At 36.7% G+C, this 22,717-nt stretch overlaps 1 long non-coding RNA gene across 1 annotated transcript in view; it reads left to right on the top strand.

The window, feature by feature from the left end:
- Nucleotides 1-11,945: 11,945 nt before the first annotated feature.
- The window catches only part of LOC135319283 (uncharacterized), a 42,874-nt gene continuing 32,102 nt past the window's right edge, over nt 11,946-22,717 (top strand). Inside the window, exon 1 of the long non-coding RNA XR_010377741.1 lies at nt 11,946-11,978. This is a non-coding gene — a long non-coding RNA (uncharacterized LOC135319283). The remainder of the gene's footprint in view (nt 11,979-22,717) is intronic.

Below are 22,717 nucleotides of genomic sequence, written 5' to 3'. Positions count from 1 at the left end.
CTATTCTCTGCTAATCAGATGTTGGACCCTCCCACTGAGTTGTTAAGTTCAGTTACAACTGAGGGTAAGATTTTACAGTTTATAATTAGAAATTCCATTTGATTTCTTTCTATAGATTCCAGTTTTCTAATTCAGTTCTCCATTATTTCATCAATTTTGTCCGTCTCTACCTTGATTTTCTTTTTTTTTTTTTTCTACCTTGATTTTCTTGAACGTATTATTTTAAGTTCTTGTGTGCTGTTTTCAATATCTGGATCAGTTGTGGATCTATTTCTGTCCTCTATTTTGTCTTCACTGATCTATTTTATATTCTTGTCACTTCACATAGCTAGTAATTTTTGACTAGATGCTAGGTATCATGTTAAAAAGTTGTAAAATCTTCAGATGATACCTATTCCTCCAGCGAAGATTTACTTACCCTTCCCTTTTTTTTTTTTTGAAGGTGCAATAGGTGCTCATTTAATCAAGTGGCTGTCATTTGGGTAAGGATTTTTTTCTGCCCTTGTTTTTCCCTCTGTGCTTAAGGTATATTTCTCCTGAGCTTTCAACTAAATGCTTGATGTGTTAACTTGAGCCTTTCTCTGGAAAGTTCTAAATTCTACTTCTTACCTCCTCAGCAGCCTGAGACTGCAAAACACTGCACTCTTGTTTTTGGAAGCACTCTACTTTGTTTCTTTGCTTAAGAATTGTACAACTTAAGAATTTAGCAAATGTCCTTAATGGGAAAACTCTCTGTATGTCAACCTCCATTCTCCATTCCTCTTTTCTTACTGCCTGCAGTTGTGTTTCTCTAGCAATGAGCTGCCACATAGTTCTGTTAGTTTCTCTGTTCCCCAGTATTGGCTCTCTGGATAAATCCTAGAATATCAACCTCTTGCTTTGTGTCCAGAAATATAAAATTTCTCTAGGCAAAATCACCACAAGATGATCATGGATCTACAATAAGATACTCTTATCATGTCCCTCAGATGTTTCACTTTAATCTAAGAACAATAGGAAGATATTTAAGCAGAAGAGTGAAAAGATCAGATTTACATTTCAATATTAACATTACTATTTTACAACCTCTAATGAAATAATAAATTCAAGGAATAATCATCAATGGCTGATAAATTCATTAGCTCAGTTGTTCTCCAACTTTTTTTTAGGAATGCCTCACACTTTTAAAAATTATCAGGCACAACAAAGAAGTATTTTTTATGGAAGTTTTATATTGATATATTAGTATATTCATTATATACTAGAAATTAAAACATAAAAATTTAAAACACAAGAATGTCACATAGCTTCTGAAAAGCTGCTCTATTCTCTGTGAGAATATGAAGAGGAAAAGCAAATAATATCTATTATTATTTTGAAATAATTTTCGCCTTGCAGACTCCCTGGAAAAAATTCAGAGATCCCTAGAGGTTATGGACTACAATTTGAAAACTATGGCATTAGCTGAAATATTGTTGGGAAACTTAATGATGAATGGATTAGGCTAACAATACCTGAACTCAAAGCCAATCTTGTCCACACTAAAAGGATATTATTTGACCTATGATGTAATGCAATATGAAGTATACAGCATCATCTCTGAAACATGCTTGCCAAAGAAAATTGAACCTCAATCTAATAAAATTTCTAGATTTAGCAAGTTTACAGGAAATACAAGCAATATAAGAAAATGTTTGTAATTTTATAAATCTGTAATATAGGGACTTCTACATGACAAATAAATCAGCTTTTTAAACAAATAAATGGCAAAAGGAGAAAAAGGGAAGCAGTGATTATAGATTTTTTTTAAGCTGAAAGTTTGTAATTTTTGACTCCCTTCACCCATTTGGCCCACCCTCCCCTCCCCCAACCTGTCTCTGGCATCCACCAATCTGTTCCTTGTGTCTATAAGCATTTTGTTTTTGTTTTTTAGAGTCCACATATGAGAGAGATCATACAGTATTTGTCTTTGTCTGATTTACTTCACTTAGCATAACGCCCTTGAGGTCCATTCATCTTGTCACAAATAGCAAGGTTTGATTCTTTTTCATGACCAAATAATTTTCCATTATATGTATATATCAGATTTTCTTTATCCATTCATCTGTGGTTGGACACTTAGATTGTTTCCATATCTTGGCTATTGTAAATAATTCTGCAATGAACATGGGGGTGCATATGTCTTTTCAATTTAGTGGTTTTGTTCCTTCAGATAAATACCCAGAAGTGGAATTGCTGGATCATATGGTAGTTCTATATTTAATTTTTTGAGGAATCTCCATACTGTTTTCCATAGTGGCTGCACCAATTTACATTCCCAGCTACTGTACAACAGTTTCCTGTACAAACAGGGTTTCCTGTTCTCAGCATCCTCACCAACACTTGTTATTTCTTGTCTTTTTGATAATAGCCATTCTAATGAGTATGAGGTGATATCTCATTGTGGTTTTGATTTGCATTTCCCTGATGATTAGTAATGTTGAGCTCTGCCTATCTTTGAAGAGTTCTATTTTGCTAGACTCATATGAATATACCTTCCCACTACATGAAAATAGTCATTAATGTCATTCAGTGTTGAAGTATAACATCATTACCATATATAACCAAGAAATGCCCCAATAAGATCAGGACACAGTCACATGGGGCCTGTAAGCTACAGATGGTCAGAAATGCACATTTCTAATCAGAGATAAGAAAGTCTCTGAACAAAAATTAATTAGCCCTTCTTATGATATAATCAGATATGATAGGAAGAGAACTTTTAACAAAATTACATGTGTTAAACTAAACTGAATCTGGAGAACATGTATCTAGGAGACTCCTGATAGCATTTCACAAAAAGAGGTAGAAAAGACCATGAGAACTTTGTCAAATTTCTTAAAATCTGTGACTTGACCATATTTGTAGTTTTACTTACCTATTTCTCTCTAGAACTGGCAATAAAGCCTTTACCAAATTCCATTTACTGAGGGTTTCCACTGTGCCTAGTATTGTGCCAGGTATTTTAAGTATTTTGTGTCACGTAATCTTCACAACCATGATAGGTAGACATAATCTTCAAAGTGGAAGAAATCAGAGATCAGAGAAATTTAGTGACAATCACAGAGCTACCCTAGTAAGTGGGAGGGACAAGATTTAAATACTTGATTCAGTATACCATAATCCTTTCCTACAACAGAGAAATCCAATTATGAAGTACATAAGAACTAGTAGAAAGCTGGTTAAAAAAAGAGAGAGGGGAAAAAAACCCAAAAAACTAAAAAAACTGAAGTCCCATCCTATACTATTAAATCTAAATCTCTCTGCTAACTGGCAGTCTTCTCCACATTTCAAACTCCATAGTCCAAATAACAGAGGAAGAAAAGGTGTTTGTCTTAGATGCTTACAATCACTTGTACAGGTAATCTCATAGGTTATAAACTAGCTTCCCTCCAATCATGTGCCTACTCTGATCTAATCAGTGCTCCTGGAATGCAGTTCTAAGCAGCTTCGCTGAGCAAGGCTTGAATTAAAAGAAGATGGTGAGTGTGGCAGCTAGTATGACTTTACATACAATATATTTTACTTTTTGGGTGTAATGCATGAAACATCTGCTTATAATTCCAAAGATGATCTATCACATGAAAACTATAAATGTGTTCAAATTGTTTTTAATACACAGGAATAACTACTCTATCCAAAAGTGATATTGAGGTGTTGTAGTAGGAGAAAAAAAAATGTTCCCTCGCCTTAAAAATATATTCATTTCCTAATTCCCAGAACCTGTTAATCCTACCTTATGTGACCAAAGAGTGAATATTACCATGTATGGCAAAAGATTTGATTAAGTTAAGAACATTTAGAGGAAGAGTTTATCCTGTATTATCTAGATGGTCACAAAATACAATCAGATGTATCCTTATGAGAGAGAGACAGAGGGATATTAGAAAGACACATGGAGAAGAAGGCAACATGAAAACAGAGGCAGAGTTTGGAGAGATGTGGTCAAGAGCCAAGGAATGCCAAAGAATGGCGGGCAACCATCAGAAGCGAAAAGAGGCAAGGAATCAATTCTCCCCCAGAGCCTTTGGAGGGAGTGTGGCCCTAACCAACACTTTGATTTTGCACTTCTGGTCTCCAGATCTGTGAGAGAATAAATGTATGTTTGTTTTAAGCTACCAAAGTTGTAATTTTTTTATGGCAGCCACTAAAATAATACAAGGGGCAATTTTCAAAGTTGTTTTTCCCTTCAGGTCAAAATCTCCAAGTATTTTATATTATCCCTCTAATTCTTCTGGGGACCTATCCAGGTTTTACTCCTTGCTATTCTGTAGTCTTTGGACTAAATTCTAAATGTAAACACCACAAACACTCCCTATTGATCAGTAATTTACAAATATTGGTGGCATGGAATAACCAGAGAGGCTCATTACTAGTGCAGATTCTTGGGCTCTACCAAAGATCTTAGAATTTAAGAACCTAAGCATCTAAGAAACTAAACTTTTGACAAGTAGCTAAGATCATTTTGATAGGCCTTGAACCACATTTTAAAAACCAATTATTTGAAATAGCAGAGGAAACATGACACATTACTGCTAAAGTGGGGTTAGGCTCAGCTGTGAGTGATGGAAAATCAATAATACTGACTTTTTTAAAAGATAGAAGTTTATTTCTCTCACACATAAAAAACAATCAGAGGTCGGCAATTCAGGGTTGTCCAAACAGCCCTCCATTATGTAAGGAACTCAGGTTCCTTCTAAATTGTTTCTCCTTCTATCTTATAGCAACTCCATCCTCAGCATGGAACTTTTGCCTCATGGGACCAAAATGGCTGCTTGAGTGCCATCCATTATGTCCACATTTATATTGTGGAAAATTACTTTGATACAACAGTAGACTCTAAGTACACCGTGAAAGCTATCACAGAGGTCACGGAACAAAAAGGTCTTCAGATCAAATAAAGATGTTCAAATTATATTGTTTATTAAATCAATTTAAAACACAGAATAAGAAATAAGGAAAAAAGAGATAACAGTTTTACACACTTAAGTTAGGATGCAAATGGGACGGAAGGACCACACTATCTGAATCCTGGATTACATGATATTCATATATTTTCTTTTTTTCCTCTTATCACCTCAGTCTTCCCCTTTGATGGTGTGATTATGATGAACAGAACCAGAATTTGAGCAAGGGACCTTGGCAGACAGAAGGTGTCTGGAACCAACATACTCATTAATTCTATCAGCAAGAGGCAGGGGTGAGTACACTTGGCACAAGTGTTTGTCCCCTAATTAGCCTGCTGAACAGCTATGAGTGTTATCTATGGCGGTAGGGTAGATCGCATGTGAGGATAGAATGGTACCATAATGACTATCACTGATGTGTAGTTGTATTCGATTCCTATTGCCATGTAAGAAGTTACCACAAACTTGGTAGCTTAAAACAATACCCATTTAGTAGTCATAGCTCAGTAGGTTAGAGGTCTGGCACTACATGACTAGGTTCTCTGCATCACAAGGCATCACAAGGCTGAAATCAAGGTTCAGCTGGGCTGAGTTCTTATCTGAGACTCTGTGTATAAATCCACTTCCAATCTCATTCTTCTTGTTGACAGAATTTCATTCCCATTTCCTCACTGGCTGTGAACTAAGGGCTGCTCTTGGCTTCTAGAGGCTACTCACATTCCTTACCATGTGTCCTCCTGCATTTTTAAGGCAGGAATAGTGCAACTCCTCATGCTTTGGACTTCTAGCTTTGTCTCTGATCTCTAGACTCAGATTTAAAGGGCTCTTGTAGTTAGGTCAAGCCCACCTGGATAGTCTCCCTATTTTAAAGTTAACTGATTTAGGACCTTAAATCCATCTGCAAAAACTCTTCACAACAATACCTAAACTAATATTTGATGAATAACTAAGTGAAGATGTGTTTATACCAGCAGCCAGAAATTTGAAGGGCCATTTTGCAAGTCTGCCTGCCACAGTATCCAGCTTAAAGATGGCCTCTCTGTTAGCCTAGAGATGTATCTGTACTTTGTGACTTGACCTTTTTACCCCTTTCTACCTACAAATAGCATTCCTGTTTGTGCTTTCATATACTCCATTTATTATATGTAACTTCAACATGTTTTACAAGTTACTAACTTACTTAAAGCCAGTATTTAACATGTTTTATAAATTCTCTCTACATCCCACAAGCCACCTGCTTACACATTATCTATAGTTAACACATTCTATGAATTTCACCTATATCTCACCTGTATCTCACAGTCTACTAGCTTACCAGGTATTGAGGCTTAACACTTACTATAAGTTTCAAATATTTCATTTGTTTGTCTTATCCTGAATGGAGAAATTGAATATTCTCAAATAAAACAGTAAACATACATTATTTCAGTCAGCAAGAAAAAGAAGGAAGTGAAAATGGTATGTCCCTACCAATCCCACTTAAGGACTTTCACAAAGAACACTTCTGCTTATATTCCACTGGTTAGAACTGAGTCACATGGACATACCTAGCTTAAAGAGAGATAAAGAAAAGCAATCTTTATTTTGAATAGTCATGTGCCTAGATTAAAAACTGAGTGTTCTCTTACAAAGGAAGAAGGGGGAAAAGATAGATAGTTAAGGACAATTAGTAATTTCTATTACAATTAGTAAAAAGACAAAATATCAATAATAATAAATTTGATGTATTGACTATGGCTAAAGCCCTCATGTCTGCAACTGGTCATGAGACAGTAACTAGGTATTTATGCCTTATGACTTACCTCTACCTCTACCTAGACTGTGTGTGCTTTGCCTCTGGCAGCAACTAAGCTTGTATGATTCTACTCCTCCCTCCCCTCTCCTCCCTTACCTACTCACCCTACCCCCAGTTGAGTGATTCAAACCTTCAGTTCTGAGAGGGATGAATCATTTTGTGATCCTGTCTGTGCATGTCTCTGGTACTCTGGTAGCACAAGAAAATAGTAAAAGGAGATGACTCCAGAAGTTCCCTGGGATTCTTGCTGTACTCTTCATTTCTTCTTTATAATCATGATCCATCACCCAGCTAAAGTTGTTACTTCCTTTTCTGCCTCTTGCTTTGGTGACATGAAGAGCCTGAATTAGCCAGGGGGAAGTTTCTTCTTCAAACTTATTTCCACTATCACCACATCCCATCTTCTTGGTTACTAAGACTTGAGAGCTGAGAAGTCCACTGTTTCAAGTTCAAGAGACAAAAATTCTGAAACAATTATTAGGGTCATCATGAACAGTCCACTCTCAACGTACACTGCTTGTTTCCTAGACTCATTCTTTATTATGGGAGAGAAAGTATCATTGTTGGTCACTGGTTCAGGACGTATTATCACATCTGCAAGACAGGACTTTAACTTTGCAAAATGAGGTTCCAAATCTGATACCCTGGTTGAATTTTCAATAAAATATTCCACTTTCTTCTAAAGCTAACTTGTTTGCACAACAAATTATGATAGCAATAAATACTCAACAATAAATCAGTACAAAGGGATTCAGTCTTATTTCTTTTGCTATGAAGAATTGTCTGAGGCACTGTGGATGGAATGTCATAGTGGTGCATGGTGCATAATTCATCCAAAAACTTTATAGATGATTGCACTTTAATTATGGAAATAAATACACGACCAGAGGGAGTCTAGGTGAGAGCAAAACAGTGTCCTCTACATGTCACGAAGAGCTTAATGAAGCTGACTTATAATCAGGTAGATGGCTTCCCCTTAAAGTATGGATGGACTCTCTCTCTATTTTCCTTTTAATTGTTCGCTGATCACTGTGGCTTGCTAATTAAAGCCTTAGCAATGCTAGGAGATGAGTTAGCCTTGGCGAAGTGAAGTCCAGATAGTGAACTCATGATGGGCTCCTTCACTGCCACCATTGCTGCTTTGCTTATGGGCCCACTGAGCAAGAACAAGGTCAAGAATGATTGACAACCACAATATGGGTCATACTGTCCAACAGAATAATTAGCCATCGTGTTTTACGCAAGGACGGTGTGAAGCCTCAGGATGGGTTCAGAATCTGATTGAACCAATGGGGCAAAAAATTCATATAAGAGTTCCAACTCTCATATTATATCTCTAAACCCATATTCTGACCAGTGGAATTAGTGATGTCCTGGGTCCTAAGAACTTGGTATGTTAGGTCACAGTCTAAGCTAGACATCTGGTGTTGGCACAGCCATCATCCCTTGCTTGTTCCAGCTTCTGGAAGCCTCAGGTGTTCCTTGGTTTATAGCTGTTATGTATGTTATCCTATAAAGAACTTTATTCTTCATTTTGATATTATTGGCTAGTGTTATTAATCAGAGTTATGCAATCTTATCATCGACATGTGGTTTATGCTTTCCCCTCATGCTTGTCTAAGAGCCTTGCCGTAAGTTCCTAATACAAATTAGATCTTCAGCAACAAAGGACAGGTTCAGAGCCTCATAAACAGGGCTGTACAAGGCACTCTAATTATTAATACAGCAATGAATATACACTCATCTGTATAAGCTTCTGAACTGCCATTATTTATACCTTGTCATACTGTACCAGAGGAATGAACTGTGATTTTCAGATTATTTTCAGTTCAGAAACCGTGACTTTGTGAAAACCTACTAACCCAAGGTCCTGTGGAAGATCTACATAGAACTGAGTAAACATATTGTTGTATTACTCATAGTGTTCTATTTTCTGATAAGTATGTCAGGAAACCCTTTTTTTCTTTTTTCAGATTCTATCTCCAACCCTAAATGTAGTAGACTATGCTTTTAAAACTGATATTAAACATTCTTTAAATGGCATTTTGTTTTGCCTGACTCTTCAGCATTCAAGAACAAAGATTTCGGCTGAGTCTTTATTATTCATGCCAATATAATAATTTGCATATATTCAAAAAGAATCTGTCCTACTTTTTATGAAGACACAATTAAACATATCAATTGTCTTATCAGGGATATACTGGAGTATATTTTATGAATTAATCTCATTTCACCAGATATGAAAAGCCTACCATGAAAAAACTGGTATGGTTCTTAATCTGTGGAAACCACACACGTAAATGAATCAAGTTGAAATGCAGTGAGCCCAGCTTTTAACAATATGTATCAAGACTAATCTTCAGAAATATTTTATGATCATAAGGGGGACTATTAAGAAGAATTATCTGTCCAATAACACAAAACAAACAACCCAATCAAATGAGGTGGAAGATCTAAACAGACATTTCTCCAGTGAAGATGTAACAATGGTCAATAGACACATGAAAAGATGCTCAATATCACTAAGTATCAGAGAAATGCAAATCAAAACTACAATGAGGTTATCACCTTACATGAGTCAGAACTGCCATCATTAAAAAGTCCACAAGCAATAGATGTTGGAGAGGGCGTGGAGAAAAGGGAAGCCTCCTACACTTTTGGTGAGAATGTAAACTGGTGCAACTATTATGGAAAACAGTATGGAGATTCCTTTAAAAACTAAGAATAGACTTACCATATGATCCAGCAATCCAACTCCTGGGCATATATCAGGAGAAAACTCCAATTCAAAAAGACACTTTCACCCCAATGTTCACAGCAGCACTATCCACAACAGCCAAGACATGGAAGCAACCTAAATGTCCACTGACAGATGATTGGATAAAGAAGATGTGACATATATACACACACACACACACACACATACATATACATGCATACACGTATATATACACAATGGAATACTACAGCCATAAAAAAGAATAAAATAATGCCATTTGCAGCAACATGGATGGACTTAGAGATTATACTAAGTGAAGTCAGTCAGACAAAAAAAGGCAAACATGGTATCACTTATATGTGGAATCTAAAAAAATGAGACGAATTTATTTACAAAACAGAAACAGACTCACAGACATAGAAAGCAAACTTATGGTTACTAAAGGGGAAAGGTGTGTCTGTGGGCAGGGGGTGATTGAAAAAAAAAACCTAAAACTCAGAAACAAGACAAAAGAAAATGACTACATGTCCCTTTAATGCCTAACAAACTTCCCCATCTCACCCACCAAAGATTATTTAATTTTCTAGGGCATACACTTTCATATGACTTAATATTTACCATTGATTAGATTTTGACTCTGTGAAGTTGTTGATTAAATTGTAAATTTTTTTTCAGAGAAGACGCAAATTCTTTCTTTGCCATAGAAAAAAATACTTCCAAAGTTTTAACCTAGCAAATGCATTTCTGTATGCCTATTCAGATGGACTATTATATATCCTCCATTCCTCTAATTCTTTGAACTAACTTACCATCAAACTCATTAATGAGTTAAATAATAATCATTGACATATGTTCATTCTATATTTGTATTAAAGTCATGTTTTTAAAAATTATGCTCTTTTAAAATTATACCTTGACACTCCCTAATAGCTTCTCTAATTTCTTTATTCTAATTCAAACTACATACTGCTATCAGTCTGATCTTCCTAAAATACCACTTATGACACCCCCCTCCCTGACAAAAATGGCCTATCAAGAGGATAAATTTCAAAAAGTTATTAGCCTGGTATTCACAATCCTGCACTTTTGACTTCCGGTTGCCTTCAGCACCTTATCTTACACACAAACTCTCATTTCAGTCAAACGAAAATCCAGTACTTTTCCTTAAAATCAATATTTCATATTAAAACAAGAAGATTAAAAAAAAAATCTCATCTGAATTGTTTCATCTGTCCTCTTCCACTCCTGTAATTTCTGTTTCTGTAAGCCAGCTCTTTTTATTTCCGCCATTAACCCTCCCCACCTGCCCCACAACCAGGGGAAGTGAATGCCTGAATTCTTGTAGCATTTAACACAACATTAATATATACTGTGATAAAATAAAGATACATCTGGTCTTTGTTCCTGGTTCCTGGCATAGAGCTTCAAAAACCCTTGGAGAGGAGTATCTTTATTATACCAACTGGTGACTTATGATGGGCCCCTAAATAGCCTCAGGGTGGGGAATTGGTCACCAAAAAGACCAACTATATGATTAGAGGATTATATATTTAGGACTCTGAGCCAGTCTGACCTCCAGGGAGGCAGGGGGGCTAAAGACTGAGTTTAATTATGTGGTCAATGATTTACTCAATAAATCATGCCGACGTATTGAAACCCAATAAAAATTCTAGACACCAAAGTTCAGTGGAGTTTGCTAGTTGGTGAATACATTGATGTACTGGACAGGTGACTTGCCTGGATCCCATAAAGAGAGGGCACAGAAGTTCCGCATTCTGTCCCAGACCTCACCCTATACATACCTTCATTTGACTGTTCCTGAGTTATGTCCTTTATGATGTAACTAATTGTAAGTAGAATACTTTTCTGAGTTGTTCTAGTGGATCATCAAGTCTGAGTAGTCTATGGGAACTCCTGAATTTATAACCAAGGCAGTCAGAAGTGCAGGTGGACTGAGGACCTCTGGAACTTGTGGCTAGCCACCATAGTAAGGGCAGTCTGCAGAGGATTGAGCTCTTAGCATTTGGAGTCTGCACTAACACCAGGTGATTAGTGTCAGAACTGTACTGAAGTATACCCTGGTTGGGATTGCAATAGAGTGTATATCTAACACTGTATTATGTTAATAGTTTACATTTCATATTTGGAGAAAGCATGTTAATCCACTTGTCTACTTTATCCAGCCATCCTCTTGGGAATTCTCTCCTTGGCAGTGGACTGTGATTTTTGCCTTCTAGGTACAGCTGATCTGATCAGAGTGTGTGCATGAACTAAGTGAGCCAATAAGAGTCTGCCTTTTTGACATGAATGGGATGTGTATAGAAACAATGAAATGGTAATCTGTCGGTTGATGGTGCTGGAGCAGGAGGTATCTGACATAGCTTACTTATACCCAACAGATTTTTGTTGAATGGATAAATGGAAGAAGTTTCTGCAACTTAAGGTCTTGAGAGGGTCATCCCCCACATACATGGAAAAACAGAGAAAATCAATCTGCTGAAAGAAACAGACAAAAAGACCACATGGATTTGGATAGATGGTGAGATAACCACTTTGAACTCCTAAAGATTTTCCTATTTCAGACCTAGTGAGGCCCAAAAACCTCCTGCTTTGGTTTTCCTTGAAATGGTCCTGGGTATTCCCTTCACATTTTCCCATTTGCCCAAGTTAGAGTAGATTTTTGTTTCTAATGTTTTAGGATAATTTTTTAATAAAATCATGATTCTCACACAAATATAAAAATAACATGTATTGAACATTTTACTAACTGTATAGTTAAATGAGGAAATCCAGTAAAATGTTACAACAGATACAAAGTAGAATCTGAACAGCAGATACGTTTATTTAGCAGATATGCTATTAAAATGTATTTGCAAATGGCTGTAAAACTGGCTTTGGGGAGAGAGGGAGAGTTGTTACCCCACTCAACAGAATTTATATGTATGGCTCTGGACAGCCATTTTTTGCATTGCTACTTGTTTTCTACAAATTAATTTTAATCTCTAAAGAGTTGTAGAATAGCCTAATCAAAGACGAAAGTAACATCTCTATATGATCAGATAATCCCAGCATGATATCAGTTCATTGAAAATATGTCCAGTAATCTCTTTCGCTTACTCCAATGTCTTAAGAGTTTCCTCATAGTAGTAAACAAATGATTACTGTATAAAAGAGAGTGTTTCTCATATCTCTGTGTGAGAAAGTTATCCTTTTTGTAAAACATCTGCACCTATGCAGAGACAAGACGGGAACCCCTGCTGCTGCAAAGGCTGAATCAACCCTAGTGACCAAAGATAATAACACCTCTTGTATCCAATCTGCCACTCAAGTACAGGAAACTTGCCTTATGCCAAGCTGACCTTCACAAAGTATGTTGTAAGAAGTAGGTTAGAGTAAATCAATCTTTGCTGATTAATTGCTTAAAGTTAGCAAACTGAAATAAGAAATTTGTGCCTCTGAAGATTTAAAACAACAGTAACAAAACAACAACAGAAACTAAAAACACTCTTTCTAGCCTGCTGTCAGGAATAATCAGAAACTGAAGATTCTTGTGATCTACTAAAGGGGTCCAATGAAATCATTATCAAAGCTTCCAGGCATTACTGTTCTTATATTTTAGGAACATTTAAAAATCTCAATACAACATATGAACAACTATACAATAAATATCACTTATGCTTCATTTTATGTATGTAAAAGAAAGAAGCCTGTTAAAAAAAAATAAAGGGAATGTATTGCACAAAATGCTAGGGGAAATGGGCTGATTCTTCTTTTTTATTTTCCCCCTCTCCCTCCCCTCAAGCCCTAGGAACCTACTGTTAACTTGAAAGGATAAAGGATAAAAGAGATCTGATAGTGAAGGCTGCTAAGCACCCACCTAAATACAGCTAAGAAAGAGACCTTGAAAGATGAGGGAATTCTTCCTGGGAGCTGACTGGTGAGGTCGGAAAATGTCCTCCACAGTGATTAGTTGATCCACTGTGAGTGAGGAGATAAGTCACTGACCACGAACCTCCCCTTCCCCAACAGTTGTGTGAATGCTTAGGCATGCTCTAGGAGGTCAATGTAAGAGTCATGAGTTTAGACAATAAATTCAGAACGTTATGAAACGTAGTAGCGAACTCGCAGAGGGGCCCTGTTGCAGTGCCAGCCCATGTTCTTTCTTCCTGCTGTTAGGCTGTAGCCTTCTTCTCGCCTTCAGATGCTGCCACCTTTCACTTTTCTGTCAGGCTGTAAAGACAGACTACACAGGGGTTTTCCTCTTCAGGAGTTTTGTTGTTAATCAGTACCAGGAACTAAATTAGCATGAAAAACCAAGACTGAAAAAAGGGAAGCTACAATGTTCTTAGAGCAGCCTAGTTTCCGACTTAGTAAATAACAAGTGGAAAACAGTTTTAGGATTTTTTTCCCTCTACTTTTATTTCTCCAGTGGGGGGAAGGGTGGAGTTTTCCTCCTGCCTCGCCCTCTCACTCCACATTTAGATGTAAATGAGACAGGAAGAGAAAATCCTGGTGCAGGAGTAGGTAGCTGTTTGATACAAGTGGCAATTTACATTTTTTTGAACCCCTAGAGCTTTTCCATGCCCAGGCAGAATCTTTTTGCAAAATGGAGGCCAAACTGAGTTAGTTACCTCCTTTTGGAAAGAGTAGAAGAAAAAAATCTCTGTTGCAGTTGAAATTTGGAGTGCTAAATCTTGAAAGAGTAAGAAAAATAAATTAATTTTAGAGGAGCTGAAGAATGCTAATTTTGGAAAATTCTGCTCAGTAGTATGAGAATTTCATTTAAGAAGTTTCACAGGAAACTATATTCAATATCTTGTAGTAACTTACAGTGGAAAAGAATATGAAAATGAATATATGTATGTTCATGTATGACTGAAGCATTATGCTGTACATCAGAAAGTGACACAACATTGTAAAATGACTATACATCAATAAAAAATATATATATACAAAAAAAATTCTCACAGACTGAGGTGAAGTTGGGCTCTGAGTACATAATCAGAAGAGCAGTTCCCTTTGGGACAAAAGGGATTCGGTTTGGAGTCCAGAAAAGACTTTTTTTTTTTTTTTTTTTTTGGTGACTGAAGAAATTACTCTGGTATTAAATTATGGGCACTACCTGATACTTGAACAACATGAAAACGATGTTTCATCTGATTCTGTAGCCAAGTCATTCAAGACTGTAACTTAACTGCCAGGAAAGTTATGGATTGGGTCATGAAGTGGATCAAGCTTGTTTCTGGCATCTTTCCCTTTCTAATGCTTTCATCTCCTTCAAGTTTCTTCACTATCCAACATCTTTTAATTTCCATGTCCTTCTCATTTAGCTAACTCTAAATTATTAGTAAGCTAAAAGTGAATTCCTAAACACCAAAACATTTAGAGAGAAGAAGGAAAGACTAGTGGTAGAATTCAGGCGACGGGGCAGCCTGCAGGAGGGAGAGAGCTCTATATGAACGCCTCATATTCTAATCCATAAGTGATCCTCCTTTCTGCTGCTTGTCCCTACTCAAATATGCTTACTCACTGCCACACGTCTACAATTGCTATTGACTCGCTATTTAAAGTATTGAAATGTTGCTACGTTCTTATTTTCCTTTCTTCTGTTTCAAATAAAATATGTCAGGATCTATCATCAGTTATTTATACCTTAACCGACGCCTATTTACATTATTCTGCCACTCCCAGACTTAACTGCATTTAGTTTTTACTTCTGATAAATTTTCACCTAACAGACCTGGGCACCTAGCCTGTGACCCTAATGAAAACTTGACTGAGTAATATAATCCTGATTCGTGTCAAATGAAAGCTACACACCCTAATCCCAAAGGTACTGCTTCATGTACCAAGCAGAGGCAGCTGGATGCCATAATCCTGAGATGGACACCAAAGACACAGTGAGTCACTTCCAATCAGCTCAGTGCTCACACACCTGATAAAGCCGATCAGTATCCAGTGATATCACTCACAGTATTTGCTTTCCTAATATGGGCAGGTATAGTTTATGAACTTTTGACTTCAAAGACTATCCTATTTAGTAAAACTTTTTCACTAAGGTCTCAATCTTTGGTATCTAACAATATTTATTTTTTAATTTATCTCTTTTCAAAGGAATTTCAGATTTCGAGAGAGAGAGAATTGTATTTGGGGAGTGGAGTTGTGAGTAGGATAACCCTCCCATGGGCCCTGAAATGTTACTTGTATGAACCCTGTGATTGTACCCAGTTGAGAATCCCTAAATCTCCTGTTTCACCCTTAGCAAAGATTTGGTCAACTTTAACATGGTGTTCTTTGTGTTATTAAAGCAATGTTAATTTCTATTTGTTCTCCAAATAGAAAATTATAATATAGAATATACTTATGCACACTGTACATATCCTCAGAGGTACAATAAATTTTGCTATTGATCTGTGCTTTCTTTAACACTCATGAAATACGCTAACAATATAAACTTTAGAAAGTATAGAGAAAGTTGGCTTTATTCCTTAAACTATGGTATATGGTTTGTACTCTAAGATTTTTTTCAAGTTGTAGTGAAGTAACTTCATACTTAAGATATCAGTGGAGTTTTTTGTGCTGCTGATGACAATAGAAGAATACGAAGAAGTGAAAGATTGGGTTTCACTTCTATATAGTGAACAGTAAAGATTATTCATTGAAAGTGGGGGAGACCATGCATGTGTGGGAACAGGAGGTACATGGAAACTCTCTGTACTTTCCGCTCAATTTTTCTGTGAACCTAAAACTTCTCTAAGAAAAAATTTGTTAAAAAAAATAAAAGTTATCCAAGTAGGAGTATAAAACAAGGCACCTGTGTAGGGTCTTCCCTGGACCACATTTTGACACAAATAATAGTTAAAATTTACTGAGTTTTTAACTATATGATAGACACTGTGTTATATGAGTCACATAACCACATATTTGTTCTTGCCTTCCACTTAGTAATAAAACTCTCAATTTTTAGCTGGGTATTTGTCTCCCTAGAATAAAATCTTTATTTTCAAGCTTTCCTTGCAGGTAGATATGCGAAGTAACTAAATGTCTAGCCATAGGGCACAACTAGAACTGGTGAGTAATTTTTTGGGGCAGTGTACCAAAGGGAGAGAGCATACCTTTTTGCCTCTTCTTAACAGTTTGGCAGTTCTGCTGTATTTCTGAAATGGACACATTCCTTTCAGCTAGGTGTTGTGTAGAACCAAGTTCTAGCCAAAAGGTGTAAGCAAAAATAGTTTCATGTACATATCTGGAAAATTTTGTTTAAAAAGAGGAGGAATGATCTTCATACCTTCCTTTCTATTAGCTAGAAGCTTCAGATTTTGAGGCCCTTTTGAGGACAGAAGAGCAACAAGATAGAAGAATGGGGATGGGCACCGCTTTCAGACCCTGCCCCATTTACTTCCAACATAATATACGTGAAAGAGAAAAAAACTCCCATCTGATTGAACTATCTATTGTTTTTAGGTTTCTGCATTTCATCCTAATGGTTTCACAATAAACACAGGACTAAGTACTTGGAAATGGGGTACTGCATCTAATTAAAAAAATATATAGTACATGGTACTGGCTTAGAAGTTGGGCAGCAGGTAGTATATTCAATATTACAGGCTGATTTTTTTGTGACAAACGTTCCCCTGTTTTAGCTTGAAAAGGAGACAATGTTCTGACTGAGGCTGTAGCTCTAGGGAAATGATAGGAAAGATGAATACTTTTGTGTCTTGGCTGCTCTTCACTTTCAGCAAAGCCTTACAGGGGAGAGCCAGCAGAGAAGCCAAGATGGACGGGACAACAGCTTTGCTAAAAGAGCTGCTATCTGTCTGAGGCCTGCAATCTACATTGATAATTAGGGCCTTTGCAGGGATGAAAGCAGGGATGGAACTGCTTCTACACCTCCAACCGAACCAGTTATAAGCTGCAGCTAAAAACTTGCAGCTTTAGCAGGAGATAAAACAAAAGCATCAATTGCTGGCAGAGTAGATTGGGGGTTCTTTCTTCTCACCTGAGTCTGTTTGAAATAACTATGAGGTTGTTCCGTTAAATTTAGAGAGAAATGGATGGGCAGAATAGTACAACCAATAAGTAAAAGACCAGTCTTCAGGCTTGAAAAACAACAAAAACAAGGTCTAGACAAGATCTTTGGCTGTGATTATAAGGACAGGGAATTGACTAAAAGTAAAGCAAAAGGAATTCCTATTTGAAGGAATTATATTGCCTGCAGGGAGGAACTTCTGAGATAGCAAAGCTAGGGGCCATGAGGACTGCATTTAGTCTTCTAGGGCTGCCATAACAAGACACTACTGACTCGGGGCTTAACCAACAGAAATATATTTTCTTGCAGCTCTGGAGGCTAGAAGCCTAGGATCAAGGTGCTAACAGGTTTGGCTTCTTCTGGGCATCTCTCCTTGGAGTTAGGCAGCTACCTTCTTGCTGTGTCTTCACATGACCTTTTCTCTCATGTCTCTCTCTTTTTTTAAGGACACCAGTCACATTGGATTAAAAGACCACCCTTTTGACCTCATTTAACCTTGATTACCTGCTTCAAGGCCCTAACTCCAATACAGTCGCACTGGAGGTTAGAGCTTCAACCTGTAAATTTTGGGGAAACACAGTTCAGTCCATAACAAGGCAGTAAGTGGAGTTCATAGCAGAGAGCAGATCCAGGGTATACCCAGCAAGCTAATCCAGGAACTGTGTCTCAGGCCAGGGAGTCTCGTAAATCCTGCCAGTGGGGTTTGATAATTTCTATGGACTAGTGCCAGTGAGTGTTGTGTAAAAGTTTCCTATTTTTCCTTATCCAATTGAAATTTTTTAATATTGAATTCCTATTTTACCATTATATAATGAGTATGAGTGAGGGGGTACCTGAGTAAACTTTTAGTTTATGGATTTCTGGACTGTGAGTGACCACATCCTGCCATGATAGAGATGACTGGATATCACTCAGTTTCTGGATTTCGAACTTAAGGCAGTAACTAGATGGCATTTTGGAATTATATCTCAAAGGGACGAAGTCTCTGTGTGGAAAAATGAACCATGTGGATGAGTAGACTGTGGCAAGGGTAGCTGTTTGTCCCCTGATATCTGCTTTCTCACTCTTTCAAGTTTTAGCTGAATATAAGATTTCTTGAAATAAAGGTTACTTTTCCCAGAACCCCAGCTGTGTGACTTTTCTAGGAAGTGTTTTTAAAAAGAATGAACAAACCCTACTATACTTTTTTTCTCCTTCGTGCTGGTTGGAATGAGGACATGAGTTTTGGAGTTTCATCACCCATCTTGCACTATGGAGTAAAACTGCCTGCTGGGGATAGCAATGCAAAAAGATCTAAAGAGCTGGATTCCTATCACTGTGGACTGACTTCTTCTAGGCTTCTTTTATATGAGACAGAAGCTATATAGTTTTCTCTCCTTAATAACATTTTTATTGATTACATGTCAAAATTATAATATTTTGAATGTCTTTCATTAAGTAAAATATTCTAATTCTTTTCATGCATAATTTTTTATTTTTTTAAACATGGCTACCAGAGAATATAAAATTACAAATATGGCTCAAATTTGTGCTTCAAATTATAATTCTATTGGATAGCATTGCTTTAAGTTTAGCTCTTACGTTTAGGTCTATGCTTCATTTCAAGTTAGTTTTTGTATATGGTTTCATTCTTTCTCTTGTGTCTATTCCAACATCATTTGCAGAAAAGACTATCTTTCCCCGCTGAATTACCCTGACCTTTTCCATGAACAGATACTTATAGTTCTATTTATGTACTCTTTGTTTGATTCCATTGATCTGCACTATCCTTATACCAATACTACTTTGTTTTGAGTACCTGAGCTTTATCTTAAGTCTTGAAATCAGGTAATCTGCATCATCTAAATTTCTTTCTCTTTTTAAAATATTTTGACTATGCAAAGTTCTCTGCATTTGCATATACATTGTAGAATTAGCTTGACAGTTTCTTAAAAAATAGTGTCAGGATTTTGGTTGGCATTTAAGATTCAGAATTTGATTGCTTTTTAATATACAGATGAATTTTGGGAGAATTGATGCTTAATGATATTGAGAATTCCAATCCTATTTCTCCCTATTTATTTCGTTTTCCTCTACTTTCTCTCAGTGGTGCTATGTCAATTGCAGTATACAAATCTCTTACACTTTCTTAAAATTGATACCTAAATATTTTATTCGGATGCTACTATAAATGGAACTTTAAATTATTTATTTTCCTAATTTTACATTACTGGTACATAGAAATACAATTGATCTTGTACCCTGCAGTCTTGCTAAATTCACCTGTTAGTTCTAGACGTTTTCCTTGCCTGAGGAATTTCTATGTACAGGATCATGTCAGCTGCAAATTAACATACTTTACTTCATCTCTATAAATGATACCCTTTAATTTATTTTCTTTTCCTTTTTTTCTTGGGAGGTGGGATAGGCATATATAAATATATATAAACATATATACACACATTTTTATTGAGATATAATTGACATACAGCACTATATAAGTTTAAGGTGTACAACATAATGATTTGATTTACGTATATTATGAAATGACTACCACAATAGCTTTAGTGAACATCCATCATCTCATACAGATACAAATTAAAGAAATAGAAAAAAAATTTTTTTCCCTTGTGATAAGAACTCAGGATTTACTCTCTTGACAATTTTCATATATAGCATAAAACTTATCTTTATCATGTTGTACATTACAACCCTAGTACTTAATTATCTTATAACTGGAAGTTGGTCCTTTTGACTGCCTTGATGTAATGCCCCCTCTCTTTCCGCTCCCCTCCACCTCTCGTAGCCTCTGATCTCTTTTTCTAAGTTTGTTTGTCTGTTTTTGAAGTCTAATTGACTTACAACAGTATATTAGTTCCTGGTACACAACATAGTGATTTGATATTTCTATACATTTCAGAATAATCACCATGATAAATCTAGTTGTCATCTGTCACCATACAAGATAATTATTGACTATATTCTCCACACTGTATATTTCATACCTATGACTCACGTATTTTGTACCTGAAAGGTTGTACCTCTAACCTCCCTCACCATTTTCTCTCCTCCTCCATTCCCCCAACCCCCTGGCAACCACCTGTTTGTTCTGTGTGTCTATGACTCTATTTCTGTTTAGTTATGTTTGTTCATTTGTTTTGTTTTTTAGGTTCTACATATAAGTGGTAACATACAGTATTTGTCTTTCTCTGTCTGACTTATTTCACTTGGCATAATACCCTCTGGGTCCATCCATGTTGTTGTAAATGGCAAGATTTCATTCTTTTTTAAAGCTGAATAATATTTCATTATGGCCATATATATCACATCTTCTTTATTCATTCACAAATTAATGGGCACTTAGTTTGCTTTCATATCTTGGCCATTGTAAACAATGCTGCATTGAACATAGGTGTGCATATATCTTTTCAAATTAGTGTTTTCATTTTCTTTGGATAAATACCCAGAAGTGACATTGCTAGGTCATATGGTAGTTTTTTTTTTATTTTTTTATTTTATTTTTTTTTTAATTTTTTGAGGAATTTCCATACTGTTTTGCATAGTGGCTGCACCAATTTACATTTCCACCAACACTGCACAAGAGTTCCCTTTTCTCCACACCCTCACCAACACTTGTTATTTGTTGTCTTTTTGATAATAGTCATTCTGACAGGGATGTGGTGATATCTCATTGTGGTTGTGATTTGCAAGAAATAAACTATACTTTTTAAAGCCAGTATTATTTGGGGTATGCTGAATTGTCCTGTTGTCATTTTGGTTAATCTGGGAGTACATTTCCCAGAATCCCTTTCCCCACATGATTCCAGGTTAGAGTTGGCCACAAGAGGAGTTTGCTCATGATTTGAGAGGCCGAAGTGAAACAGTAGCCACTTCTCTCTGAAGGTCTTCATGGTGATGAGCAAATGTCAAGGTGTTCAGTGGGTCCAACTTGTCCACTCTCCTCTTGTTCTACAGCAGACTCTTCTCCCCAGCTGCTAGTTCTGCTGATCAACAACAGTGTGGGCGCTTCACCAGGCACACAGCAATGGGCACGCAGAGGTTCTAGTTAAGGCAGATCTTCTCACATAGTGCTTAGCGAGCTCCCTGTTCACAGTCCTGCTTCAGCTGATGGATGTGCTTCTCAGATTCCCTTGCAAGCTTCAACTTGCTCACCCACCCTAGGGCTTCAGGAAGATTGCTTACGGTGACTGTCCCTCCAACTTCCCCTTCCGGATCTTTACTTCCTCAGCTCCTCCCACAGTTGTGTGAACTCTAATTCCTGTAATAAGTTCCTTGTCTAGTAATATGCATAGCAGCTGTGTTCCTTCACTGAAGCCCAATTGATACATTAGGTTTTAAGATATATGTAGACCACCTTTATCCCGATGGAGTCACGTACATTTTCACATTAAATTTTGCTAGGAACCATAAGAAGGTAGCACTGTTCTTATGTCCATTTTACAGATGTGGAAACAGGTTTTAGGAAGTTAAGTAGCATTCTCACTGTATGCAGCAAGTAAGTGGTGAAGCCAAAGTTGTAACCCACTCTACTTGCAAGAGCCTAAGAGCCACCAGACCGTAATTCTTATTCATCTGCTGTCCAGGAGTTCTACTCTGATTCTTATCCTTGCTTTAGTGTTTTAATTTTGAAAGCCGATCATGCTACCTGATCAGACAACTGTATTATGCAGGCAATAATCAATAAAGATTGCCAATATGTCATGAGGATTTAGTTAATAGCTTGGAAAAGAATCAGTTTTATTGAAAGTCTGTTCATCTATTCATACTTCAGCTTCCCAAAAGCAAAACCTGTTTACGTAGAGCTCCACTCCAAGCAAGGAATGGGCCTTTGTTTGATATTTAAAAACTGAGGAAATTTAATGCCACACCCTTGTAGGCATTACATGTATGCAGGCATATTGACTACAGAAGAATAGACTCTAGGCTAAATTGTCACAATCAGTTCTTCGTGTGTGTGTGTGTGTGTGTGTGTAGCAAGAGAAGCATTAATTCTTATAATTTTTATTAAATCATCCTGACTTCAAGAGTTTCAAAACAACCTATTTTTTTCAGTGATTTTGCAGATGATCCATTATAGGTTATTACACGATAATGGTTATAGTTCCCTGTGCTATATAGTAAATCTTTGTTGCTTATCTATTCTATATAAGGTAGTATCTTATCTATTAACCCCATACCTCTAATTTGTCCCTCCCCACTTCCCGCTCCCCTTTGGTAACCACAAGTTTGTTTTCTATGTCTGTGAGTCT

This window comes from Camelus dromedarius, chromosome 25 (genome assembly GCF_036321535.1).
Source record: "Camelus dromedarius isolate mCamDro1 chromosome 25, mCamDro1.pat, whole genome shotgun sequence".
Lineage (NCBI taxonomy): Eukaryota > Metazoa > Chordata > Mammalia > Artiodactyla > Camelidae > Camelus > Camelus dromedarius.
This window is presented reverse-complemented; position numbering and strand designations above follow the sequence as displayed.